We start from the raw sequence: 26,009 nt of genomic DNA on the forward strand, positions 1-26,009 counted from the left end.
CCAGGTGGAGCTCAGGTGATTGCTCTGGAGGCCTCTGATTGCTGGCGGGGAGTTTTACTTGCAGGCTGTTTACTTGCAGTACAGCTTCCTGTAGCTACATTCACTCCATTCTTTCCTGGCACAAGACTCTGCATTTTTGGAGCAGAACCTTGCAGTCCCTGGAGTTTTGCGGTTGCTGTCGCTGCTCTTGGGTCACAATCTCCTGATGGGCGACTGGATCCCGGATGTGTAGCAGAGACTGCACTGGTAGAACCTTGAGGTCTTCCTTCATTACTGCCTTTGATCCTCTCTTTCACAGCTTGCATGCCCCCCCCCCACACACCTTCTGTGCTCAAATTCTATCACCACACACTGCTGGAGATTCTCCTGGATGGTTTGCTTTTCCAGAGATGTCCTCCTCTGCATTCCTGGGGTGGAGGTGGATTGTCCACCTGAGGCCGGTAATGGAGATTGTCTCACCTCTGCATGGTTCTTACTTCTGGACTCTCCAACATTCACACTGGCAGGTGGTTTCACCAGGCACTTACTTGTTGCTTCTTCTGGTCTTACACTGGAACTGGTACTGCTGACATACTTTCTATCCATAGAAACTTTGGGATTTACATCCCTTGACTATGTTGTCTGGGTATTGTTTCCCAGATTTGGCCTAGAAGCCTGGGCCTTGCTTGGGGAGCTTCCCCGCCCTGGGCTTTCTCCAGACATCCAAAGACTCAGGAGAGCTACAGATAAACAACCTCTCAGCAAGGAGGCAGTATGTAGCTATGTTATTGTACATAGGAGCAGTATTATAGTAGCTATATTCTTGTACAGAGGAGGCAGTATTATAGTAGTTATATTCCTGTACATAGGGGCAGTATTATAGTAGTTATATTCTTATACATAGGAGCGGTATTATAGTAGTTATATTCTTGTATATAGGAGCAGTATTATAGTAGTTATATTCTTGTACATAGGAGAAGTATTATAGTAGTTATATTCTTGTACATAGGAGGCAGTATTATAGTAGTTATATTCTTGTACATAGGAGGCAGTATTATAGTAGTTATATTCTTGTACATAGGAGCAATATTATAGTAGTTATATTCTTGTAGATGGGAGGCAGTATTATAGTAGTTATAGTCTTGTACATAGGTGGCAGTATTATAGCAGCTATATTCTTGTACATAGGTGGCAGTATTATAGCAGCTATATTCTTGTACATAGGTGGCAGTATTATAGCAGCTATATTCTTGTACATAGGAGGCAGTATTATAGCAGCTATATTCTTGTACATAGGTGGCAGTATTATAGCAGCTATATTCTTGTACATAGGTGGCAGTATTATAGTAGTTATATTCTTGTACATAGGTGGCAGTATTATAGTAGTTATATTCTTGTACATAGGAGCAGTATTATAGTAGCTATATTCTTGTACATAGGTGGCAGTATTATAGCAGCTATATTCTTGTACATAGGTGGCAGTATTATAGTAGTTATATTCTTGTACATAGGTGGCAGTATTATAGTAGTTATATTCTTGTACATAGGAGCAGTATTATAGTAGCTATATTCTTGTACATAGGTGGCAGTATTATAGCAGCTATATTCTTGTACATAGGAGGCAGTATTATAGCAGCTATATTCTTGTACATAGGTGGCAGTATTATAGTAGTTATATTCTTGTACATAGGTTGCAGTATTATAGTAGTTATATTTTGCTTAACACAGTTTTCAGTCACCTGTTTGACCCACTCCACTTAGCAGAAAATCTGAAACTTGTTCTCCACCTTGAGGAATATTGACAACTTAGTGTTTACTATATAAAGTGCCTAACCTCCCCTATTGGTGGCTGCAGAAAGCTAGAAATTAAGGGGTGTTGTTTACGTTATTGTCATGAAACTACCTGGGCTGTGATAATAAAAAAGCACTTCCACTCACTTTCTAGCCCCTCCGCTCCAGCCTGGGCTTCCGTTCCTTTCTCTTCCCAGGCTGCAGGACAGTGACATATTATTGTGACTGCAGTGGTGACACTTCTATTTCCACACAATTTTGCTGATTATTTTTTATTTTTTTTATGTTGCATGTGGATTGGTTTCGTTTTATACTTGTCCAGTTTGATGCTACTGCAGCTTGAACATCCGCTTGAACATCTGTTGAGGAAAACCTGTAGTATGTAATACCCCAGAGTGGCATTACCACCTTTGTCTGGCCCCCACTATCTTTATGGTGTATCCTGTGTCACCCTGCACACTTATTGCCATATCCTGCATAATGTGTATGTTTATTCCCTTGCAAATGGTATGTTTCTATGTAATGTGGCTGGTTCACCACCAGATGGCAATCTTGGCCGAATTAGTTTCCCTGGAGAGGAACCTTCTAGTTCCCTTCCAGCCTTTTCTAGAGAGGGAGGAGTTTTAGTTAGTGAAGGCAGTCTAGCCTTACCCTCCTTAGGGAGAGGTTGTGTGTCTAGCTTCTTCATCATCCAAGTTAATGACCGCTTTTTACACTGCTTCGGATGACCACGTCTGGGATCCAAGGATATCCATGTAGGAGCACCGTGACATGTGCATCCAACACCTTCAGGGAGATGGTAGGTCACTCCTACACCTGGGTACCAACACCACTATACTTAAAAGGGGACTCCATGTCCTCCTTGCTTAAATGCAACGGTGTCACGACAACGTGCTCTATCAGAGGGACATCTATAGTAAAAACCTCTTAAAGGGTAAGGGATGCCCCAGACGTCGGGCATCCCGTCCGTTGTGTTTCCACCATGTGTGAACACACCATAAAGTTACATTCACATGATGCATAAATGCTATTGAAATTTGCACCAAAAAGCACAACATTTGATGCAGATTCTTTTCTGCAGAAAATCTGCAGCATTTCCTTAACGTACACAACGAACATACCTTAAAGCCAGTGGCGTACCTCCAATAGAGGCATACGATGCAGCTGCTATGGGGCCCGTGGGGAAAAGGTGCCCGCAGTGAACAAAAGGCTCCGCCCTCTAATAGATGCAGTGTGTACAGATATATATTATATACAGCAGTGCACTGATATGTGAGGTATAATAGATGCACTATGTACAGGTATATACAGCAGTGTAGTGATACATCAGTTATGAGGTATAATAGATGCAGTGTGTACAGATATATAGTGTATATACAGAAGTGCACTGATATGAGGTATAATAGATGCAGTGTGTGTGTGTGTGTGTATGTAACAGCAAATACCGCAGCAGCACAGTCAGACTGTGTGCACTGGGTGCAATTCCTCAGTGGTCGGCTTCTCCTCCAAGATATGTACTTTTCAAAGAATGAGGCAGCACTTCCAGATTTCGTGGCAGGGTGAAGACCCCAAAACTTTATTCCCAGCAACGTTTCGGCCTACTCAATGAGACCTCATTGAGTAGGCCGAAACGTTGCTGGGAATAAAGTTTTCGGGTCTTCACCCTGCCACGAAATCTGGAAGTGCTGCCTCATTCTTTGAAAAGTGTATGTGTGTGTGTGTGTATGTGTGTGTATATATATATATATATATATATATATATATATATATATATATATATATATATATATATATATATATATATATATATATATAGCAGTGTAATGATATGTGTGGTAAGAGGTATAATAGATGCAGTGTGTACAGGTATATAGTATATACAGCAATGTACTGATATGTGAGGTAAGAGGCATAATAGATGCAGTGTGGACAACTATATAGTATATCCAGCAATATACTGATATGTGCAGTATGAGGTATAATAGATGCTGCAGTGTGTACAGATATATAGTATATACAGCAATACACTGATATGTGAGGCATGAGGTATAATAGATACAGTGTGTACAGATATATAGTATATTTAGAAGTGTACTAATATGTAAGTTACACAGTATAATAGATGCAGTGTGTATAGATATATAGTATATACAGCAGTGTACTGATATGTGAGGTATAATGGATGCAGTGTGTATATAGATATATAGTATATACAGCAATGTACTGATATGTGCAGTATGTGTTATAATAGATGCAGTGTGTACAGATATATAGTATATACAACAGTGTTATGATATGTGAGGTATAATAGATGCAGTGTGTACAGATATATAGTATATACAGCAGTGTACTGATATGTGAGGTATAATAGATGCAGTGTGGATATAGATATATATAGTATATACAGCAGAGTACTGATATGTGAGGTATAATAGATGCAGTGTGGATATAGATATATATAGTATATACAGCAGAGTACTGATATGTGAGGCATGAGGTATAATAGATGCAGTGTGTACAGATATATGGTATATACAGCAGTGTACTGATATGGGAGATACGGGGTATAATAGATGGGGTGTGTATATAGATATATGGTATATACAGCAGTGTACTGATGTGCAGTACGTGTTGTAACAGATGCAGTGTGTACAGATATAGTATATACAGCAGTGTACTTATACGTGATGTACACTGCTGTATATACTGGTGAGGAACGGGTAGTGTAAGGGGCTATGAACGGGCATGGGGGCCCAATTTGGATTCGTGCTCTGCGGCCCAGTGATTTTTATGTATGCCCCTGCTTAAAGCTATGTCTACATGAGACTGATCAGCTGCTGATTTTTAAGCAGCAAATCTCCAGCATTGCACAATACCAGCAAAGTGGACGAGACTTTAAGAAATCTCATCCGCACGCTGCGCACCAAAAAATGGAGCTTAATTGACCCGTGGTGCGGATCTGACATCTGCTGCATGTCATTTTATGCTGCTGTCCTCCCCAGCTGATCTCACTCCTCCGCAGCAAAAACCACATGTAATACATTTGTATTTTGTTATGCTTATTATTGTGGTTTTTACTGCATATTTTTCTGCAAAAAAAAAAAGTAACGGACACCGAAGAAAAAGGCAGAGATGATGCGTGAAAAACGGTCTGGATCCAGGAAGGGGGTCCGGGTCCAGTCCGGATGCTATACCCTCACTACACACATCGCATCCAGACGGAAGACTTGCCTGTGTGAAGTAGGCTTTGTTCTTCAGTTTTTTCTTCACGCGCATCAAAAAAACACATCAAAAACGGGTTGCATAAGTACGGAAAGAACTGAAACACAGTCGCAGGCAAAAATAATTAAAGGGGTTTTACCATCACATACAATAGGGGCATATAGCTAGGATCTGCCCCCATTGTATGATAGGTGCGGGTCCTACCTCTGGGGAAATAAATGGAGGGCGCACTGCGCATGCGCAGCCGCAGTCTATTCATTTCAATGGGGCCACCAAAAGTAGCCGAGCTTGGCTATTTCCGTCTGCCCATAGAAATGAATGTGAGCAGGGGACTCGCATGCGCCGTGCGCTCCCATTCACTTGTATGCAAGCAGCGCTTGGTGGTGGTCCTCCACCCCCAGCTCTCCCCACTCCATTGTCCTTGTAGGTGCGGGTCCCAGAAGTGGCGATATGCCCCCATTGTATGTGATGGGAATACCCCTTTAGGGGTTTATGCACATAAACGTATTTTTTGTCTGTGTCCATTCCGTTTTTTTGGGAGCCTGTATGCGGAACCATTTATTTTAATGGGGCCGTAAAAAAAAAATGGAAGTTACTCCGTGTGCATTCCATGTCCTTATTCCCACAACTCCGTTTCCACCGCATTTGGCGGGGTCCTCGGTGTTGGACAATCTCTCTTTTTGTTAGAAGGGTCACCTGACCATAAGCAGATCACAGGGTGTCCCTCTGCTGTGATCTGTGGCAGGTTTTTAATTTCCCTGCAGCGCCCCCACAGGACAAATGATGCATTGCATGAAAACAACAGATTTTCGGTGCGATGCATGAACATTCTGGGTCCTCCAGCACAACAGAGGCTCTGCTTGTAACCTTTATTACTGGCAGCAATTATATGGGGCAGCACAGACGGTGGCCCAGTTGTTAACACTGGTACCTTGCACTGCTGGGGTCCTGGGTTCAAATCCAACCAAGGACAACATCTGCATAGACTTAGTACGTTCTCTCTGGGTTTCCTGCAGGTTCTGCGGTTTCCTCCCACACTCCAAAGACATACTGATGGGGAACTTAGATTGTGAGCCCCCACTGGGAACAGCTTGATAATGTCTGTACAGTGCTGCGGAATATAGTAGCGCTATATAAGTGCATAAAATAAATTATATATAAATATACACCCTTTACTCTATAGCAGTATACAATGATCTGGCTGCCGTGCTCATGGAGTACATCATTTACGAAGTTCTTCCAGGTTTCCTCCTGGGACTTGCAGGTTTCTTTGATTCATTCGCGGCTCGCTATTGTTTTTCTAAGGTTCTGTGATAAAAAAAAATTGCACATTCTAGGAATTTAATTAAACTTGATGGGAGATCTGAGATCACATGAAATTGCGATGATTTCTTACATTCGGCGACGCCAACACAATGACTGCTCCACCGCAGGGTGTTACCGACTTCCCAAAAACGAAGGGTTTGATCCGCGCTGATCGCCCCTATATTGCATATCAATCTATAGTATTATGTGTGGAGATAATGTACGATACACAGCAGTTACCTATAGACTACCGCCCATACTGTGCATTAAGACTCTGCACCGAGAATCTCCACAGGAGTGGGGGAGGAGAGAGGGGTATATTATACAAAGAGGTAATGAGAAGAGGAGGGGTCGGGAGCCAGATTTAATATGGATAAGGGGATAGGAGGAACAGTTGGGGTGGGGGGGGGCTAGAACAACAAAGAGTAATGTAAGGGGTAGATCAGGATCAGGCACATGTTATAGCAGCCGGCCCTGCAGAGCATTACATTGTCTGGAGGTGATCACTTTAATTAACCCATCGCCTTCCTGAGACTTCATTCAGACTCCGTATTTCACTAGGACTTCATTGTCCCATTCCAGCAAGCTGTTCACATGCAAACCTGGAGTTCTGCACCATTAACCCCTTCACTTCCAAGTTCTTTAATTTTATTCAATACAAAACAATCCTCCTTAAGGCTCAATCAGATCATCATATAGTTCTGTACAACCTTTGAGTTGTACAAAGCTATAACATGGCACCTACACTTAACTGTTACACTCGGCAGAATGGCGGTTATCTCCCCTGATCCCACGGTACGCATGCATACTTGTCATAAGGTGAGTGTTGTGCGTGGATCTTGACTTTATCATGGGACCCAACTTGAGGCGGACTACTGGCCATGAACTTGAATAGAATTTACTTCAAGAGGGGCACAATGCTTGATGGTTGCAATCACAATAGGCACAAGGCTTGATGGCTACAATCACAATAGGTACAAGGCTTTATGGTTACAATCACGGTAGGCACAAGGCTTGACGGTTACAATCACGGTAGGCACAAGGCTTGACGGTTACAATCACGGTAGGCACAAGGCTTGACGGTTACAATCACAGTAGGTACAAGGCTTGACGGTTACAATCACAGTAGGTACAAGGCTTGACGGTTACAATCACAGTAGGTACAAGGCTTGACGGTTACAATCACAGTAGGTACAAGGCTTGACGGTTACAATCACAGTAGGTACAAGGCTTGACGGTTACAATCACAGTAGGTACAAGGCTTGACGGTTGCAGTCAAGTGAAGTGAAATGTTTCTTCAGTCAAGGGCTCTCCTCAGACACAGCAGTCCCCAGTAGGGCCACAGATGGAGTTGGTCAAGGCAACTGGGTGGCAATGTATCATCCAGTGGGATCTCCGGATCAAGAGCTCTAGCATGTCTCTCTGGCCGGACTCTTCTCCACTCTTTCTCACAGACCACACTGGTTTGCTGGTACATCATGATGTCAGTATCGTGCAGCCTGCGACAGCCAGACCTGACTCTCTGTACCCTACTGCTCTACCTACACTACTCGCCACAAGGTGCACATGGCCACCACCTATATAGGCACTGCTCTGGATTGGGAGAGGAGGAGAAACCCATCTGGTGGTGCCTTATCATCCATAAAAAGCAAAAGGATCAATGTGTATTTTATATTGAGTATTGTCAGCTTCAGAGACCTTACTAGACCTGACACCATGCTCCATGCACAAGGCCTTAAAGGGGTTGTCACACCTAGTAGCTGACCAGCCCAATCTTTGGGATCTGTGCCGAATAAAAAAAAAACACGTGACCGCAGCAGCCAATCCCTGTACTAGAATGGCACATTATAAGCATGTCAGTAGCAGTGACCTGCCGTTCTAGAACATGAGGCCAGTGCTTGGCTGCAGTGGTCACGGGACCAAAACACTGGGGGTCCCCATATTACCAAGTGCCCCCCTGCTCCATTCAAACCCCTTTAATGCCCATCATTGTGTGAGAACAATCGCATCCAGCCAATCGAAATCTCTTCAGTCCTCCATAAGATTTATTGGACAGGTTTACCTTTTTATTTTCTCATCCTCTGATTGCATGATAAATGTTCTCCAGGAAGAAATCTGCTCATAGGGTAAATGGGTCCCTCTGTCAGGAATATTCATGTGATGTCATGGTGTGCTTTGGTAGTTCACATGATGTAATTATCCAATCGTTATCATTGTCTTAATTCATCGAGACAAGAGTATGTGATTTTTCAAGAAACAGCGACACTCTGGCCTGCAGGTCATGCCTGGTATTGCATTCACTTGAATAGTTCACTCAAGCCTAAGGCCCTTTGCAGACGAGCGTGTCCGGATTAGGTCCGGATGTGGTGCGTCTGCGATCAGGGAAAATCGTGCGAGTGCGTATGCAATTTCAGTCAGTTTTGACTGCCGTTGCGTTGCTCAGTTTTTTCCGCGCGAGTGCAATGAGTTTTGCACGTGCGTGAGAAAAAACTGATTGTGGTACCCAGACTTCTTGCTGCGCAACGCACAAGTGATGCGTGAAAATCCCCGCTCATCTGAACAGCCCCATTGAAGTGAATGGGTCAGGATTCAGTGCCGATGCAATGCGTTTACCTCACTCATTGCACCCGGGCGGAATTATCGCCTGTGTGAAAGGGCTCATGCACACAAACGTTTTTTGATTCCGTACACACGGTCCGTCTACGGAACCATTCATTTCAATGGGTCCGCAAAAGGCCCCCTGTGAAATTACGAGTCCTGTCCTATTCTTGTCCGTTTTTATAATGGGCCTCCTGTTCCGTTCCGCAAATTGCGGAAGGCACACGGACGGCATCCGTTTTTTTTGTGGATCTGCAATTTGCGGACCGCAAAAAACGGCACGGTCGTGTGCATGAGCCCAAAGGGGCCTAAGTTTTTTAGGGTGAGGCTTTGGGTCGCCTTATATGCAAAGACCTCTCACCAACGCCAACCCAAATGCTGCCCTATTGTGGCCATATCTGGTCCTTACTTTCCACATCATGCTGCCCCTTTAAATGGTTTCCTATAAAAACTGAAGGGGGCCCCCCACCATTAACCTCTACCCTGCCAGTGAGCTCTGATGCATGATTAACCCTACTCTCGCCCACAACACGTGCCAGCCCATTAACCCTTTCCCTGCTAGGCAGACCCAGCAGTATATTGCCCCATTAACCTCTCATCTGCCAGTGATTATGAAGCTCTACTCCATTAACCCTTTCGCTCCCCCCCTCAAACACACTTCATTAGCCTGCTCGTTAAAGCATGGATATTAATTAGCAGAAGGGAGGGGTTGGGCTCCATCTCTGCGGCTCTAATTAAACGGAGCAGGCGGGTAATTAGGATCTAATTATCCAAAGATAAATGGAGACAATCCTCTCCACTATCACTCCATCCAGCGCCGCTTCTCGTGCCCATTTCATGCCAGCTCTCCCGTCTTATTCTTCGCTTTTTTCTTCCAGGCTCTCAGATGCGATATATTATTTTCTGGATCTGTGAGGCCTTCTTCCGGTGATCACAGCGGATGGCCAGGGAATTTCAATCTAAAAAGGCGCTGTCCTGGTGAGCCACCCCACGAAAATAAAGAAATCCAGAAATAAGATGTGATATTGGTAAGTAGGAATAATGTGTGTAGATTTAATGGCGTTTTATACTGGATTATTTTGTGCATTTTGGCTGTGGAATTGTAGTCTAAGGTCGAATGCACACGGCTGTGAGCGGTCCGTGGTATCCCGGCCTGGCATGCTGCCGACAGCAGGAGCGCACGGTGTCATTGGTTGCTATGACGCTGTGCGCTTCATGCCGCCGCTGCACTACAGTAATACACTCAGTATGATCTATACCAGTGCATTACTGTAGTGCAGCGGCGGCATGAAGCGCATGGCGTCATAGCAACCAATGACGCCGTGCGCTCCTGCTGTCGGCAGCATGCCAGGCCGGGATACCACAGACCGTGTGCATTCGGCCTACAGATGAGGATGTGTTCGTCTGACAGGTCTGTCCATCAACATGCATACTGGAATCAGCTGAGTATGCTCACTGAAGAGGAGTATAAATGGAGTCCTCCTCCTAAGGCCTCATGCACACGACCGTTGTTTTTGTCCGCATCCGAGACGCACTTTTTGCGGCTCGGGTGTGGACCCATTCACTTCAATGGGGCCACAAAAGATGCGGACAGCGTTCTGTAGCCCCGCAAAAAAAAACACAACATGTCCTATTCTTGTCTGTTTTGCGGACAAGAGTTAGGCGTTTCTATAGCGGGCCGCCCGTTCCGTTCCACAAATTGTGGAACGCACACGGGCGGCTTCCGTCTTTTGCGGATCCGCGATTTGCGGACCGCAAAACACACCATGGTCGTGTGCATGAGGCCTAATACTGCCATATACTTGCAGTCTTGGCTCTGCCGAGCGTTCATGTGTTTTCAATGAGAAGAGGGGAATTATCTCCTGCAGGAACAAATGTTTGGACATGTATTTCTACATCCCCGTCCCTCATTCCCCTGACATTGAGTCGGAACACAGTTGGCTAGAATTGGTGGGTTGATCCGACCTGCGTCTCGTGTGTATGGGTAGTGTTGAGCGCGAATATTCAACATGCTAATTTTTATCTCGAATATTGCAACTTCGAGAATATTTAGAATATAGTGCTATATATCAGTTTTTTTTTATATTCGTAATTTTTTTCCCATCTGAAGTCATCATTCCTCCCTGCTTAAATTGCTTTTCAGCCAATGACGTCATTGGCCCACAAACAAGAAGCAGGGAGGAATCATGTTCAGATGGAAAAAATTACGAATATTCTAAAAAACTAATATATAGCACTATATTCTATAGTGCTATATATTCATTTTTGACCCACACCTGTATTGATCGCGTAATATTCGCATATTACGCGATCATTACCTTGCCGATTTTCGAGTAAAAAAAAATAAAGAATGTAAAATAGAACGAATATTCGAATTCGCAAATATTCTACGAATATTCTACAAAATATTCGAGAAATATTGCGAATTCGAATATTGCCCCTGCCGCTCATCACTATGTATGGGCACCTTGAGCGTCTGCCAGATGCTTCTCTGGGAATGGGGGACACACACACAACTGAGCATAATATAGAAGGAACATTTCAGAAGCTAATACGGACAGACTATCCTGCTTCTTAGGCTCTGCCCATCTAGTAGGCCGCACCTTAAAGGGGTTGTCCAGCCGTGGAGCCGACAATCACAAGGAATGTAACCTGTGCCCAATTAGAAAATTTAACTAACAACTCGCCTCTCTGTGGTATTGTTATTCCCACGCCGCTGTCCCCTTCCAGACTGCTTCCAGACACCAAGAATATAAATGGTACCTGGTAGGCATGGTCACTGAAGTTTTAAGTTATGCCCCTGAGGACCCTAGTAGCTCTACAAGTTTATCCTCTCTGAGGCTCTGACAATGATACAACTCTCTATCCTAAGCTGTCCACACACTTTAGGAAAAAAGATCACAAAGCTGCCGATTTGGATGAGACCAAGCCCAACATGTACCAACACTATATTGCCTTATGAGCAGCTTTACCCTCACCTACTGTCTTCTTCCCTCATTCCTTTTAAAATGTGAGCCCTCGGGGGCGGGGTCATCTATCCTTCTGTAATTCATTTGGTTTATGCTTATTGTACTTGGTTTTTGTATTGAGTATTTATATCCTTTTCATATGTTTAGCGCCATGAAATAAATGAATAAATGGCGCCTTAATTCTAATAATAATAAATCCCCCCTGATGGCAGATGTTGGGGCAAAGATGGGTCTGATATGTTGAATATTAACATACCCGATGCTCAAGAGAGAAACACCACTGTCCGGGTATCTGGCACCAGCTTATTTCCCTCTCAGGGCATGCTCAGCCGGCCTAAGCATGCATGTGTATGGGTTGGGAACCTCTAGTCTATCAGTGTTCACCATAACAATACACGAGGCATGATGCATAACTTTAGGGGTGCATTGCCAATGAGGCCAGGTGAGGCGATTGCCTCAGGCGGCAAGACCTAGAGACAAGTGGGGGCACAGGTGGCAAGACCTAGAGACAAGTGGGGGCACAGGTGGCAAGACCTAGAGACAAGTGGGGGCAGTGGCAGGGCCTTGTAAATATCTCTCTATATTCAACTGTATTACAATATGCCTTAAACAGTAGGGCTGGAGGGGTAGGGCGCCGTTTCAATTTTCAAGAAAGCCTAGGTGCGCCCCTGCCTAAATTACAAAACACCGCACAGATTTGCCCCTGCAGAAGTCCGACTTTCGCCAATGAAGGTGAGGCTTCGGTTCAGCTATAATGACCCACTATAATGAAGGCTATCACTATAATTGACATTTCATGGATTGTGAAACTTGACAAGACTAAACGACATGAAATAACAGAATTCCTGGAGGTCCGAGATCTCCACTTCCATTTGAGCTTGTAAAACTACACCGTTACCCGGAGACGGCATCCATTTAGGAGCGGCCGATGGGTAATTGTTGGACACGACTGGCAGGAAAGTCTCTTTTCTTGGAGAAAATGTTCCCATATGGGGACATCTAATCTGATGGGGGTGGTCGTGGGTGGTCTCCTCTATGGCTCTAGAGATGTGATGTTTGATCGAGACTTAGATTCCAGAGGCTCGAACAGAAGGAACCGACCTTGTTCTGTGTATCCAGCAGAAATAAAGAGCCTTTTTATTAAAATTGTTATATTTGTAATATGCATTTTTGGCCACTTGCAAAGTAAATATATCGCCCCGTCGGTTACATCCCCCGAAACAACCATATCCTTTTTGTGAAAATCCGCTCCTCTTATCCTGCGAAACGTTCTTTTTATTTTTTATGCACATAAGGTTTTCGGTGCACTGGGGCGGGGGGGCCGCTTTAATTGTCCTGCCATCATTTCACTATAACACCACCTAGCGCCTCACCCCCGGCGGGATTGTCCCCGCCCATGGTGCACCGAAAACCTTATTTGCATAAAAATAAAAATAAACATTTATCAGGATTAGAGGAGCTATGTTTTAGGTTATGTCTCAGACTCTCAAAACCCTTGATCCAAGCCATGGTTTGAGTTTTCATTACCCTTTTAAATAAATGTATCCAGGTCCCTTGGCCAACAAAAATCCCTTTTTTTTACCTACTGTGATTTTTTTTTTTTTTTTTTTTTTATTAATTTTCGGCTTATTTTAACCCACCCTAATAAATACACATTCCATAGGCCCATAATATAACAACCAATAGGTGAATACAAGGGTAACAAGCAGTACACACAGTGCTTGAGCGCCACCTGCTGGTCATTTCCTATATTGCAGCTCACCTTTTTTGCAACTTTTTATGAAATCGCACAGCTGAGCAGTTTTACTTTTTGATGTTTTTTTTTTTTTTTTTAACATTTTTAATGGTTTTGTTACTAGTGCCGCTATACGTGAAATGGAATTGACCCTAATCAGCAAGTAGGAGCAGCAAAGTTCTTAATCTTGAAAATCCGTCAGTAAATGTGGGTGGACAAGTGGCTTCAGCTTTTAAAAATAATGACAAAGGCCATTGTGTGTATGTCATTAGCCGTGTAAGAGCCGGTGGGAATGGACACCCAGAAGCATACACCTATTGTGTATAGGGCGCTGTGCAGACTACACAGGAAGTGGCTGATTGGTGATACAGAGGAACCTCCGAGACGAGCGGGCTGCCAGAGAGACTGCGGGCTCACAGGGGCCACTGACACTGGGGAGCGGGATTGGGGGGGTGTGCATTATGGGGGTGCTTGTAATGGGTCAGGGTTTTATGTGGACCTGACAACTCGGTTGGAAAGAAGCGGGGGAAGGTTACCGACAGATTTTAGAAAGAAACAGAAGCAGAGAGAGGAAGACAGGAAGAAAAGAGGAAGAGAATGAACGGAAGAAGAGGCGTTGAGGGGAAGTGAAGGCTCAGTAAGAAGCAGAGACGCGGGGGAGACGGCTCCTGGCTTGGGCGATGCACAGAAAAAGGTGAGCGAATATCCTATTTACGGAGCTGCCGTATACTGTGCTGCGCCGCGTCACCGCACCCATAAACTGCGCTCCGATTTGTAGATACAGAGCCGGGGGTCAGACGTAGAGGCAGGAAATACAGCATCGGCCCCAGGTCAGTCGCTATGGGTGTAGTATTCATGGACGCCAAGGTAGAAGGTCATCCCATGTAGACGGGAGAAACTTGGGAATGTAAAGCCATAATATATCCATGGGAATCTAATGGTTAAAATGGAGCTGCCTCCTCTCCTGACATGGCTGTTATAGCAGCTACCTGTATCCGCCATAATATAGAATGTGTTCTTAGATCTGTGAATTGTGTCGTCCCTCTATTATTCCTCCTAGAAATGTATGACAACCGGGTATTATCAGCTTGGGGTGTGTTCCTACCCACTGTTAGGGTCGATTATATGACTGATTGGGGACGAAGCAGACGTACCCGATCGCTGTGGATAATCTGCGGGGGTGACTAGTGCAGCCGTCGCCTGTTCTGTATGGGGACAAGCAAATGGTTCAGCGATCGCTTGTCCCCATAAGGAGTCATTGTTCCAGTGCAGCAGATCGCTGTTTATACGCCACAAGCTGCCGCGCAAGAACGATGGTTTTCGGCACGGCGGACCGTCATGATCGCTCGGTTGTTTGCTCGTTCGTCGGGTGATTGCTGTCTGACATGTTTTGCACTGTTAGATTTATTGCTCTGTCCCAATAATCGGTCCGATCAGCGTCAGTCTGTTTATGGACACACACCCCTCTGACGTGGGGAATGGTAGCACCTGGACGTCATTTCATTCATATGCTTCCAGCAGGAATAATGACGGGACGGGACAACATAGAGTCAGAAGAATAGATGCTCTTTTATTGCATGGGGAATGCAATTAGTCACTAAAACCAGCGTGTCAGGAGAGGCGATGGGTACTTTTTTTTAAGCTGTATATGCAGTGCCCAGGTTTGGGGTGGCCATAATGCTACACTGGGTCCCCTGGACACCACCGAGGTGTCACCACGTGTTGCTGCTCTCCAGAAAGGATGGTAAGGTGTGGTGCGCCCCAATTGCAGAAAGTCCAGAAAGTCGGGGTCTGCGGTAAACCAGTGTGCTTCTTTACTGGAAGAGGTCAAGTGCAAAACAATACAGGCAAGTCATAGGGCCGGCTTCTCCAGTCTTCTCCTGGGCCGAAGAAGGCTTCATGCTGACGAAAGGCCTGAGCGAGCTGATGCCCTGGCCAAAGGCTGGTGGACCAGGGCCTTGTGGCTCAGTAGTCAGGCTGGCTCCTTGGTTACAGGGCTGGTGACCCAGGGCCTTGTGGCTCAGTAGTCAGGCTGGCTCCTTGGTTACAGGGCTGGTGACCCAGGGCCTTGTGGCTCAGTAGTCAGGCTGGCTCCTTGGTTACAGGGCTGGTGACCCAGGCTGTGTGGCTCAGTAGTCCGGGTGGCTCCTTGGTGACCCAGGCTCTGTGGCTCAGCGTCCCCATCTCAGCGTCTTCTCCTGCTCACTCATGCAGTCTGGCAGAGTCTCTTCCTCTAAGCACTGATCCCTAACTGCAGGAGATTAGGGTCTCTGACCGCTCTCCTTATATACACTTTCTAGCTGACCTAGAACCTTCTAGTGGGAGGAGTGGAGGAAACAGCCTAAATAGATACAATGTTACAATTTTCGTCTCTCTCATAGACTTGCATTACAACATTAGTAATAGTTAAAAGGGTTATTCGAGACTAAAAAATGTCCCCCATATGCCCAGGCCCCTCACACTGAATCTACTTACCCGGCTCCCCGCTCCCTACACCACTCCTGGACCCCGCACCGCCGATAATGCTTCTCCCCGTGCGTGGATGAAAACATCTGGTAACAGGGGGTAACAGGGACGAGCCTCTCTAGCGTCACCCAATAGAACCTATCGCCTGCATGGCATTGTAATTTGGTGTAATTTTAACACCCCCCCCCCCCCATGCACCCCTTTTTGGGGTGGGTTTCCTTTAGTCTACCTGTTGCAGTTATCTGATAACCTTCCTTCTGACGGGTGGTTTATATCATTTTTCTCCTTGCTGTCACAGTAATCCTCTCTACCTGCGCTGACTTCCAGTTCAGCTTGTGGTGGGCTTGTGCTTGCACATGACAGCCTATCTGAAAAAGCGGAGCTTAAGTGAAATGTAAACCACGGGGGGGGGGGGGAAGGTAATTTACCCAGAGCCCTTTTATTAGTAAGGAGGTGGATGTCAGACTACCTAACCCTCCCATTAGTGAGTCTGTAGCACCAGAGCCGTCAGCACTGACGAGAATGGTTTCCTGCGCTAATATCTAACGTCTTGGAATAAATATGTTTACTTTCAGGCAGGGATAATTCATTGATCGGCTTTCGGGACATCCACCGGCAGGCCCATGGGTACTGTAGGCTGTTATGTGGTCTGTGGAGCATGGGTGCAGTTGTGCATGGTACAGTCTGTTCTTTGCTGTTTTTGGATTTTTCAGGCTTCCTTTACCACAAGCCACAAAGAAAATCAACTTGCAACATGACCCACATGACCTTTTCGCACATAAAGCTGTGAACCTCCCCGATCGCCCCATCCATCTGCCATAATGATTATGATATCAACAGACCTGAAAGATGACCGTACACATTAGATTAATGTCGGCTGGACCTGCCAATGGGTTTCTTGACTTCCCTCGATGGCAGATGTTGGGGGGAGGATCAAGCTGTTAAGTGCCCCATCCTCCATTTCTCCCCTTTTGAAACACATGCATGCTCAGCCCCCAGTCTGGCATGGGGGTGGGCAATGCATCAATCTGGATAGAATTTTCTCCTTAAATACAAGGTCTATTGCATAGACATAGTAATAACATTCTGGATGCCTGCAGCTGCCACTAGAGGGCGCTTACCGCATACTGTTTTTCTATTAAGTTTAATGTAGGATCAGTATGCAGTAAGCTCATAAGCTCCCCCTAGTGGTGACTGCCGGCTGACAGAATAATATTTAACATTATGAAGACATTTGCAGGTCTGTGTCAGAAAAACTGAGCTCTAATCATGATAACGTTATGTTAATTAATAAAGCACAGAATTTTGGAATTATTTAGATGTGTTTTAGGCTACTTTCACCCTCTCGTTTTGGCTTTCCGTTTGTGAGATCCGTTCAGGGATCTTACAACAAGCGGTCCAGAACGGATCAGTTTGCATTCTAATGCATTCTGAATGGAAAAGGATCCGCTCAAAATATATCAGTTCAGTCTCTATGCCGCTTAGGAGACTGACACCAAAACGCTGCTTGCAGCGTTGTGGTGTCCGTCTGATGAAACTGAGCCAAACGGATCCGTTCTTACACACCATGTAAGTCAATGGGGACGGATCTGTTTTCACTGACACAATTTGGCACAATAGAAAACACAATAGAAAACTGATCCGTCCTCCATTGACTTTCAATGCTGTTCAAGACGACTATGTTAATGATAATACAAACGGATCCGTTCTGAACGGACGCAGACAGTTGTATTATCGGAGTGCATCCGTCCATGACGGATCCGCACAAAACACGAGTGTGAAAGTAGCCTAAGAATGAACATTCTCTGTAATAGTTTCCATATATTATTGGCACCCGGCGTTTACCATGGTCCCTCATACAGGTTTGCAGAGGGACCTGAGCAGATGTTTAGGCATAAAGGTTATTCGTTCAGTCTGTGGCTGTACATGAACATCTGTGCAGTGTGGCTGTAAGTTGTGGTTAGCAGTAAGATGTGTGTAACGGGGTTTATGCAACACGTCTAGAAGAGAAGTCTATGTAACAGAAAATGTGGTTGATAGTTGTAGTTCAAGCTCTTCGTCCAATGCAACATATATATATATATATATATATAAAAATATATATATATATATATATATATATATATATATATATATATATATATATATATAATGTGTGTATATCTCAAGGATCCTTGTGGACTTGCGTGGAATCTATAGCACTGCCGTCCTTGTATGTATCAGAGGGCTTCCTTGGCCCGTCAGACACTAGGGCACCGATCTGACTGCAACCTTTGCTTGCCACATAGTTACACAATTTTGCTGTAATATGTGTTTGTGCAGGGTCTGATCATGTGGGATACGGTAAAGCATAGTTTGGAACAGTTCCAAATTTTCAGAGACAGTCCCGGGAAATTCAGACTGTCCTAGGTTGAAAATGGGTGGTGTGTGTGTGTATATGTATGTATGTATAATATATATATATATGTGTGTGTGTAAATGCAGTGGTCTACTTCACTGAGCGGGCAGCCAACTGTCAGGAAGGAACTCTTCCTTCCCAACAATCAGCTGCTGCATTGCATAGTCTAAAACCACCTTAAGACATGCCCCCTGTCTCATCACTGGTTATGATGGGTTATCCCATTAGTGTCAGATAGGTGCAGGCTAGACATAGGAGAACTGCTTGAAATTCATTTGGTGCCTGATTTTTTTTTCAAATATTATAAAAAACTTTAATAAAAGTTTTCTACACAAATCAAATATGCTTCAATTGGTCTGAAAATTGGTATATGAGGTCTCCTAGGAATTTTTTATATATTTTTTTTTTCACTTTTTTTAAACAAAAATTTTTGCTCTTTCTTGACTTCTCCCTTTTAAGCTCTTGAATACAATGACAGCAGTACCAAACAATGTTTTGAGTGACACTGACCTATATGGCTATGGGTAAACACATGGTTGATGTTGTTAACAAACATTGTGTTTAAAAATACACTGTGCCGCCTCATGTATTATGCTTTTTCATATAAGAAAGCTTCCAAAAAATTGTCCCTTATTGAGGCCAGATGGTGTTTAAAAACACAGTGTTATGGGAAAAAAAAACAGTGACTTGTTGGGACCAAGCATCCAAATTTATGCTTCATCGGGGCCAGATCCCTGCCCCGGTTTATACACATACATGTTCATGTCTAAAGCATGGGTGTGTTCTACACAAGCATCCAAAAATGATGTATTAATGCGGACAGAACCCTGCCTGTATTTATATATGCACAAGTGTTAATTGTAAAAAAAAAGAGGCTTGTTCAGAACGAGCCTATAAAAATTCTCTCTGTTAATTCAGAGTAGCAGCAGTGCAATGTGGATGTGGCAAGGGTAGGGTGTGTAGGGGTAATAAGTGGTGCCGCACTGAATACCCAGTCTCAGATGACATTGGAGCCTAGACAAGTACAATGAGAGCAAACTGGGCCAGTTCCAGACACTTTTCCAGTTTGCCTGTCCAAAAGTCCATGGGGGCAGGGAACTGGGTATGAGCTGGGGAACAACTTTTTTGGGAAAAAAATAGACAGAGGTATGATTATAATACAGTAGAATCATATTTTGGTGATAAAGCGGTAATGTGCCACATTTCAATAATAATATGGCTGCCTGGCCCGGCAAAAAGTCCAACTGATGGCAAGGATTACATTTTTGAAAAGCATTTCATTTTGGTGAAGGTGCTGTACTATGCCACTACAGACACCAGGCCAAAAGTCCAAGAGATGGGATATGGCAAAAACTGCTGCTGATGGAATAGCGATAAATTAGATTTTATAGAATATATTTTGGGGAAGGGGTGGAAGTGTGCCACATCTACCACAACTAAGTGGTACAGCAGCAACTGCAGTTTTCTCAGGGCCACACATTACATTACAGAGGTCTCACGATGGAACAGAGGACAAAGACGATCAGGGAAGAAGCAGCTGATGACGATGACAAGGACACAGTGCTGCTCGGGGATGCAGGCTGGCTACCACAAAGAAGACCATGAGTAGGACAGATCTATTCTGATTCGGAATGCTGGCCAGTTGTATTTTCTTACGGGATCCAGTGATGTCGCCTCATGTGCAGCAATGCAGCCCTAATACCTATGTTTGTGTTTGAATACCCAAGGCTTATTTTAATCCTTTAGATCTTGCACACGGCTGTGGATTTGTGTCTGGCCTTGTGGAGAAAAACTCTATACAGGAGATACTCGCACAGAGCTAGTGGCAGTCGAGCTTGGTCTAGGACCCTGATCCAGCTCCCAAGTCCTGTCCAATGCACAATCATCATCATTGTCCTCACCCTCCACACCACTTTTATCAGACTAAGAAACATCATTGTAGGCTCCTTGGCTCAATCCCCTGCTCTGTAATGCCCTGGGTGCCACTGTCGCTACCACTGCCCCTATTGCCTCCTTCGGTGGCTACAAGTGCCACTACTACCACCACCACCAACAGAGCTATGCATGGGGCTCCCTGTCTCCTGAAACATCTCCTCAGGGCAGTCCAGATGCTGATCATTCTCAAACAATTCATCAAAAAGAAGATTCTGAGTCCTCTGTAGTGTGTGGTGGGGTTTTGTTGCCTCTTAGGAAAAAAAAGAATGCTCCTCATTAGGATAGGGCAATGGATTCAACTGAAAGGCTTTTCTGGGGTTGCAAGGAGAAGAAGCAGGAGGAATGCGGTTACCCCTGGCTCAAAGGCATGGTGCCAGACTCCGAAGTCACCTCCACATCATCCTGCTGCACTGAGAGGAGAAGTGAGCCATCCAGTCCACAGTCTTATCCTCATTGTCCTCAATAATAACGTGGTGCCGATTGGAAGCCAGGAAGAACTGTGACCTACTTTTGCTACTACTAGCTGAATGCTGATGCTGCCACTGCTGTATGCCCTACTACCCACATTTTGACTCTCGGATAATGAGAGATGGGTCATTTATTTTCTACTCTATTTTTTTTCTAGGCTTTTTATTATCACGGATCAGTGAGTAGACCCACTGTGCCAATTAACTGGTTTTGTTTTTTAGCTAAACCCATAAGGGCATTATTCCAGCACTTCCCTGTTATTCACTCTTTAATCCATGTACAGGGATCTCGACTTTGCTGCAGAGGAGCAACCAGGCCACTACCTCCTGAGATAGTCTCTGTGTAGTTGGCAGCTCAAGGATTCTGGTGTAAGCACCAGAAGCTTTTAGGCACAGGAAACACACCAAAACTGCAGGAACAGTCTGAACAGTCACTTATACTGATTATGTCGGATTATGTTTGACTGTAGAAAACGTAGCTGGATGGCTGAGACACAGGGAAACTGCACCACAATCACAGAAGCAGTCTGGACAGTCTAATACTGGAAGTGCAGATAATAGCAACACTGAACTAGAGAGCTTGCGGGTGGGGTAGTGATGGATGCAGGAGCAAGGCTGAGAGGAACCAAAACTGTAACACAGGCAAGGCAGACAGACAAGGAGAACTTAAACACAAACCTAAACCGAAAGCTGAACCGTGAGGACAGAAGTACATAGTAACATAGGCTGAAAAAAATACCTCCGTCCATTCAGTGAAGCCTGTTGATCCAGGGGAAGACAGAAACCCTCATGAGGTCAAAGCCAATTCTCATTTTAGGGGAAAAAAATAATTTCCAACTCCAATCAGGCAGTCATAATAAATCGCTGGATCAACGACCCCTCTCTAGTAGCTATATCCTGTAATATTATTACGCTCCAGAAATACATCCAGGCCCGTCCTGAACTCTTTTAGTGAACTCACCACCTTCTCAGGCAGAGAATTCCATAGTCTCACTGCTCTTCTATGTTTGTGTACAAACTTTCTTTCCTCCAGACTCAGAGGATGTCCCCTCGTCAAAGTCCTGGGGATAAATAGATGATGGGAATGATCTCTGTACTAACCCTTGATATATTTCTACATAGTTATTAGATCTCCCCTTAGTCTTTTTTTTTTCTAAAGTGAATAACCCTAATGTTGATAATCTTTCTGGACCTGTAGTCCCCCCATTCCAGTTATTCCTTTAGTTGCCCTCCTCTAAACCCTCTCCAGCTCTGCTATGTCTGCCTTGTTCACAGGAGCCCAGAACTGTACACAGTACTCCATGTGTGGTCTGACTAGTGATGTGTAAAGTGGCAGGACTATGTTCTCATCACGGGCATCTATGCATGTTTTGATGCTACCCATAGGGTACAGCCACACTGTCAGGGTTCTTGATGCAATTATGGAAGTCAAAACCATGAATGAATTTAAAAAAAGGGAAGTCATAGCCGTCCTTTTTATACTTTCTCTCCTTTTCAGAAACCTGACTGTGTGGGTGTTGGTCTAAAACACAGAACAGGAGGAAATCTTTCCATTATACCTCATCTCTGTGGAGGCTTCACTACTGGTTTAGGCTCACAATAAATGATGGAATTAACTGGTGTAACTGGAACTGGCTTGACCCCACAGCACATTTTTAAATGGGACCCCCAGCAGAAACCTTTTTGCAACCACTCCTGCAGCTAGTCACGATGGCCCTCTCAGACCAAGTCTTGCAGCATCTCCGTCCATTTCCTACATGTATATACTAGGGATCGACCGATTATTAAGGATTTTGAACGTTAACGGTATCTGCATCTATTTTGCCGATATACCGATTTTGCCGATATACCGAATATCTCTGTGTTCCCTCAGCAGCACAGGGGAGAGTGTCTCCCTCCCCCTGTGCCGTCGCTGCCACCAATGAGAGGAGGGAGGACAAGAGAAGTTGCGGGGCAGCGTTCACTGCGCCACCAATGAAGATAAGTCTCTCATGAATTCATATACAGGAGGCGGGAGCTGGCTGAAGAATCACATAGCTGTTGATTCCCTAGTATATGCTGTATGTCATGTCACTGTATATAATGTCATTGTATAATACTGTTGAGGGGGCCCAGACAATAAAATCTTTCAGCCCTCCTCCCAGGTGGACCCCTTCTGCATTTGTGTCCCATAGCAGCCACTTTCCCTGCTTCTACTATAGCTACGTCCCTGTTGCTTCAGTTTAGTTTGCTGTCAGCTAAAATTCCTAGGTCCTTTTCCATGTCAGTGTTACTCAGTGTTTTACCATTTAGTATGTACAGGTGACTTGCATTATTCCTTCCCATGTGCATAACCTTACATTTGTCAGTGTTAAACCTCATCTGCCACTTCTCTGCACAAGATTCAGATCCATCTGTAGCAATATACTGATATACAGTACAGACCAAAAGTTTGGACACACATTCTCATTCAAAGAGTTTTTTTTATTTTCAGGACTATGAAAATTGTAGATTCACACTGAAGGCATCAAAACTATAAATTAACACATGTGGAATTAGATACATAACAAAAAAGTGTGAAACAACAGAAAATATGTCCTATTCTAGGTTCTTCAAAGTAGCCACCTTTGCTTTGATTACTGCTTTGCACACTCTTGGCATTCTCTTGATGAGCTTCAAGAGGTAGTCACCTGAAATGGTCTTCCAACAGTCTTGAAGGAGTTCCCAGAGATGCTTAGCCCTTTTGCCTTTACTCTGCGGTCCAGCTCACCCCAAACCATCTCGATTGGGTTCAGGTCCGGTGACTGTGTAGGCCAGGTCATCTGGCGCAGCACCCCATCACTCTCCTTCATGGTGCTGTGGTAGCCATGCTGGTTCAGTATGCCTTCAATTTTGAATAAATCCCCAACAGTGTCACCAGCAAAGCACCCCCACACCATCACACCTCCTCCTCCATGCTTCACGGTGGGAACCAGGCATGTAGAGTCCATCCGTTCACCTTTTCTGCGTCGCACAAAGACACGGTGGTTGGAAACAAAGATCTCAAATTTGGACTCCTCAGACCAAAGCACAGATTTCCACTGGTCTAATGTCCATTCCTTGTGTTCTTTAGCCCAAACAAGTCTCTTCTGCTTGTTGCCTGTCCTTAGCAGTGGTTTCCTAGCAGATATTCTACCATGAAGGCCTGATTCACACAGTCTCCTCTTAACAGTTGTTCTAGAGATGTGTCGGCTGCTAGAACTCTGTGTGGCATTGACCTGGTCTCTAATCTGAGCTGCTGTTAACCTGCGATTTCTGAGGCTGGTGACTCGGATGAACTTATCCTCCGCAGCAGAGGTGACTCTTGGTCTTCTTTTCCTGGGGTGGTCCGCATGTGAGCCAGTTTCTTTGTAGCGCTTGATGGTTTTTGTGACTGCACCTGAGGACACTTTCAAAGTTTTCCCAATTTTTCGGACTGACTGACCTTCATTTCTTAAAGTAATGATGGCCACTCGTTTTTCTTTACTTGGCTGCTTTTTTCTTGCCATAATACAGATTCTAACAGTCTATTCAGTAGGACTATCAGCTGTGTATCCATCTGACTTCTCCACAACGCAACTGATGGTCCCAACCCCATTTATAAGGCAAGAAATCCCACTTATTAAACCTGACAGGGCACACCTGTGAAGTGAAAACCATTTCAGGTGACTACCTCTTGAAGCTCATCAAGAGAATGCCAAGAGTGTGCAAAGCAGTAATCAAAGCAAAAGGTGGCTACTTTGAAGAACCTAGAATATGACATATTTTCACACTTTTTTGTTATGTATATAATTCCACATGTGTTAATTCATAGTTTTGATGCCTTCAATGTGAATCTACAATTTTCATAGTCATAATAATAAAGAAAACTCTTTGAATGAGAAGGTGTGTCCAAACTTTTGGTCTGTACTGTGTGTGTGTGTGTGTGTATATATATATATATATATATATATATACACACACACACAGTATACTGTCCTCTGTAGTGTGTGTGTATATCTACAAGATCATTAATAAATACATTGAAGAGAATAGGGCCCAATACTGACCCCTGAGGTACCCCACTAGTGACAGTGACCCAATCTGAGTGTGTACTGTTAATAACCACCCTCTGTTTTCTATCACTGAGCCAGTTACTTACCCACTTACAGACATTTTCCCCCAGTTTACCTCCTCATAGAAACTGATTTGACATGACCGATCCCTCATGAAACCAGGCTGATACGGTGTTATACACTTATTGTTAGGCCTGAGCGTTGAGGTACTAACAGTAATAGTGAAGGTGTTCTGTTCTTATCTTCTGTGTTTGACCCAGCCTGTTTAACCATTCTGTTTGCTTGCCGCCTGCATCGACTTCTGGACCTGTCTGACCCTGAGCCTGTGTGATCCACTGTCTGGCTTGTCTCTGACCACGCTTCAGCTTCTGCCTCTGTCGGGCGTCATCATCATCTGCTTCTTTTTCTCCCTTCTTCTCTGCAATACCACTTCTCACCACCATGTCTGCTATTGGACCCAGTTCGTACTAACTACGGTTCTAACCGCAACTTGAGGCTTTTGAGCGCTACCTGGTGTCTGACAGTGTGAGTCAGCTGTCAACCATAATAGCTAATCCTGTAGGTGACCATGCCTTGGTTGACGCAGTGAATCCACTCTCTCTAGTTTGACCAGTGGGTCCCACCCACTGGTCGTAACACTTATTTTCATTGAGATACTCCAGGATAGCATGTCTTAGAAAACCTTCAAAAAGTTTAATCACAACAGATGTTAAACTTACCAGCCTGTAGTTTCTGGGTTCTGTTTTTGACCCCTTTTTGAATGCTGTACGGAGATCTGTCTCTGTACAGCATTAAAATGTATGGACTTCGTGGAGGGGAAATTAGTTATGTCCAAAGTCTTGCGAGACTTTGTTGAATAACTTCAGACTTTGATAATTGCATTTGAAAACCATTTTCAAACTGAGATTCGAGTCGGCTTAAGTACCCAAGCCGAAATAGTATCCACCCTGAGGTCTCCCCAAGGCCTTGCAACTAGTGATGGACGAACATCAAATGTTCTCGAACCGCGCGTCGGGCCCCATTCACTTTAATGGCAGGCGAAACCTGAAAAACCTGCAGGTCATATTTGCAGCCAGCAAACACTTAGTAGAA

At 44.5% G+C, this 26,009-nt stretch overlaps 1 protein-coding gene across 2 annotated transcripts in view; it reads left to right on the forward strand.

Moving 5' to 3' along the window:
- Positions 1–130: 130 nt before the first annotated feature.
- The window catches only part of GPSM3 (G protein signaling modulator 3), a 51,013-nt gene continuing 25,134 nt past the window's right edge, over positions 131–26,009 (forward strand). Inside the window, exons 1-2 of one of the 2 annotated variants that reach the window (XM_044306411.1) lie at positions 131–259; positions 9,774–9,923. The gene's annotated coding sequence lies outside the window, so the exon portion shown is untranslated. Of the gene's footprint in view, positions 260–9,773; positions 9,924–14,062; positions 14,294–26,009 lie in introns of those variants that run through there. The other variant, XM_044306410.1, reaches the window with a different exon arrangement.

Source organism: Bufo gargarizans, chromosome 9 (assembly GCF_014858855.1).
Source record: "Bufo gargarizans isolate SCDJY-AF-19 chromosome 9, ASM1485885v1, whole genome shotgun sequence".
Taxonomy (NCBI): domain Eukaryota; kingdom Metazoa; phylum Chordata; class Amphibia; order Anura; family Bufonidae; genus Bufo; species Bufo gargarizans.